This window comes from Cynoglossus semilaevis, chromosome 9, assembly GCF_000523025.1.
Source record: "Cynoglossus semilaevis isolate Cse_v1.0 chromosome 9, Cse_v1.0, whole genome shotgun sequence".
NCBI lineage: Eukaryota > Metazoa > Chordata > Actinopteri > Pleuronectiformes > Cynoglossidae > Cynoglossus > Cynoglossus semilaevis.
Genome location: NC_024315.1, coordinates 10,474,247 through 10,477,711, shown reverse-complemented (window position 1 = coordinate 10,477,711; position 3,465 = coordinate 10,474,247).

The following is a 3,465-nucleotide window of genomic DNA, read 5'->3' as shown; positions in this document are numbered from 1 at the left end:
TTGGAGTTTTTAGCACAAATTATTCACAATGATGTTTAAACAGATTTGAAAAACAAAACAAAAAATACCACAAAACCATACCAACATTGCCAATTTACATTAGTCAAAACTCACCATTAAATACTACAGTTCATTCGAAAATTAATCTCAAAATATAAACTATTCATTTCCCAGAAAAGCAAGAATTCGATGAAAAACCAGAAGATTCTACTGCAGCTGCTCCATAATTCTGGGTCAGCTCATGTAGAACATGATGTTATCAGCATTTGTGATGACTTATGCCATGACAGCTGCACTAAATTCATGAATGACTTTGAAGATTTTCAATTATTTTTAGAACCATAATTGCAGTAAACAAAAATAACAGGAATCTAATGGATAGCAATCACAAAGATAAAAGGCAATATTACATCAAAGACCATAACCAAAAAGTAAACCAACAGGGAGATTACAGTAAGCATTCAAATAGGCAAGTGGTTTCCACAATTGTTTGATGTTGTATGTACACAAGAGCTCAGAAACAATAAAATAATTAAAAGTACATATGCTCAGTTGTTTAGTCAATTAAGTAGGGACATATTCAATTTTTCTTGTCATGAAAGTGTTTATAATTACATAACATAACAGCTGCAGCTACTGGTATAAAGGCAGTACAGAGTGAGGACAAATGAAACAAGTCTAGAAATTAATTTTACATGCAAAAGATTTAGAAAATACATCCAGCTATAAGCATGAACTCTTTGTCCAGAAACACTAGCCTCTAAAAATATAAAACAACTAGAATCAACTGATAAAAATGATTACCCAAAAGGAAGGTTACCCAGCTGAAACATTTTCAAGAACGTAAATGGATGCAGATGTAGCCTGCTTACCAACACATGCATGGCCATAGTTGTTATACTAGTACTTTTTCACATATGTGTAGTAATTAAGTGAAGCACTAATTAACATTCCCCCACTTCTTTTACCCTGCCATGGTCAGGAACAAGTGCATTATTACCAGAGGTGGAAAAAGTACTAAAAAATGTAATTTTGAATTACTTGATGCAAAAAAAGATAGAAAGTCTCATGGCACACTTGAACAATAATGTCATCAATGGAAAATGTACTGTCAAAAATACGAATTTTTGGTATCCTATCACGGCATCGTGACAATCACCTAACAGCAACAACACTCTCTGGTCCACACCCTTGACATCTCTCATCACCTGTCAATCTAGTTACACCCAGCCTCTGCCTACAGTTTAATTATTACCGTACCACTGTGCTGCTTGCTGCCCACAGGTTACATATTGGGCTGAGCGGGCTGCCGTTGAACCACCACAGGGGGGTGTAGTAACTGATCTAGTCCTGAAGAGGACTAAGTCAGCCAAGCCTTTTGAATGTCATTGGTGCATGTCACCCTCACAGACACACACCCAGAGACCTGTGGCTCTGCTGATCACAGCAAATAGAGACAGCTTTTTCTTTGTTTGACCAGTTACAGTCTACAGAGAGTCTGCAAACATGTCCAATGAGCACAGGTTGTGGTACTGCCATGTGTACAGGTAGTACAGTACTGTGGAAGCAGGGCGTCTCCTATTAAATGCTGTCTATCAAAAACTAACTGGCCCACTTGGTCTGCTTCTTTTAGGCACCTGTTGACATAACTCCCACCTCTGGACTAAAACAATACAAACAAACAAAAAAACTTTCATTATTCCATTTATAATAAGAAGAGTAGGAAAATATACCACAATGCAGTACATTATCCATATACATGTTTTTTTAAGTACCAAAACACCACATACATAATTTGGAATTATGTAGCAAACTATTTCCAGAAACAATGTCATTGGGCTTTGGAAGAATCTGTCAAAAACATGATAAAACTGGGGACGTTAACACGTAAATTAACTGATGTCAAGAATTATTTTATTGCATGTTAACAGCAGGTGTTTTTTATTAATTTTGAAAGTTTGTTGCTCAGTGACAGTGGATACTTGTGATTGGTTGGTCATGAATAAAACAGCTCTCTCGCTCTCTCTCTCCCTCTCTCTCTCTCTCTCTCTCCTAGTCTCTGTACCCAAGCTGTTTGTTTAGTGTGTGCCTTTGTCCACAGGAAGACGTGAATAACAGACATTGCAAGAAACTGGGGCGTAGAAGGAGCGAGAGAAAAATGACAAAAAATAGCTGCTACACACTGTCATAAAAGTACTACAATTTTGGATGCATTTCAATAGCTAATAATAATAAAAACATGGTGTGTAAAGCATGCAATAAACTGTCATAAGAGTCAGAACAGAACAGAACTTTGACCCTTGATGCTCCCTGTATTATTTTATGTATATTGTGAATTAAATTCTACACTGTTCCTTGTTGAATATTGTAACCCTAATAATAAATAAGCACTTGATTCATGACAATTAAAAAAATAAACAAACATATTTTTCATATATATATATGAGATAAAAGACAGCGCACCTGTGTACTTTTTTGTGCTCATTCAGTCAGTGTGGTTCCACAATAAAAATCCTTGAATGTTTCTGGAACAAACAAAAAAACAAGCACACACATTTATGTCACATATACAGTGTCAGAAACATCATTTCATTTCTAACATGACGTGCTCCCACACACAGTGTAGCTGGTGGTGATACTGTTGTACCCCCAACACATTCCACCCTCACTTTATAGTGTAGGTCTGAGCACAGAGGATGGGGTTAGAGTTTAAGGGCGTGGTGTGTGGAGGGGGGCTTAACAATCCAGTAAAAAGCATTCCTTAGACCCTCTGTCCTGGTGGGTGGCCTGTTTGGATGTATACTTCCATTTAGACCTGGTGCAGCGTTTAAACCTTCAGCTTTCAAAATGGTGGGAGAGATTTTATTTTATTTTTTAATTTTAATTAAGAGCAACTATTTCAGCATGAAAATTCAACCAAACTGGCTTTCACAAAGTTGCATGTAAATAAAGGATAAAGGCTACAGTGCACTGAGTCGACTGCTCCAGTAGCCAGGCCCTCAAACTGGCAGAGTAGTCAGACACTCTGTCATAGCTGACACTTGAATCCGCTGCAACTCTTAATGCATTAAAGGCAGTATGCCTGTGTTTTTTGGCAAACCCACGAACTGTAACAGACGACAAGACGCTCACCCCAGCAATAAACTTGTAAGTCATAACCAGTGAACCAGAGGAAACGTTGTGTGCTGTAAAAGATATTATCGTTCTTTAACAATCATATATAGTATAGTGATATAGCATATAGTATAGACACACGTACAGTATATATGCACTAATATTTATACAAATGTATGTATATATACAGTGTATGTTTACCCATTATATATGTGTATATGTGTGTGTATACATATATACATACATGTATGAACACATATATGTATATAGCATATATATATATATATAGCATATATATAGCATATATAGCATATATATAGCATATATATATATATATATATATATATATAT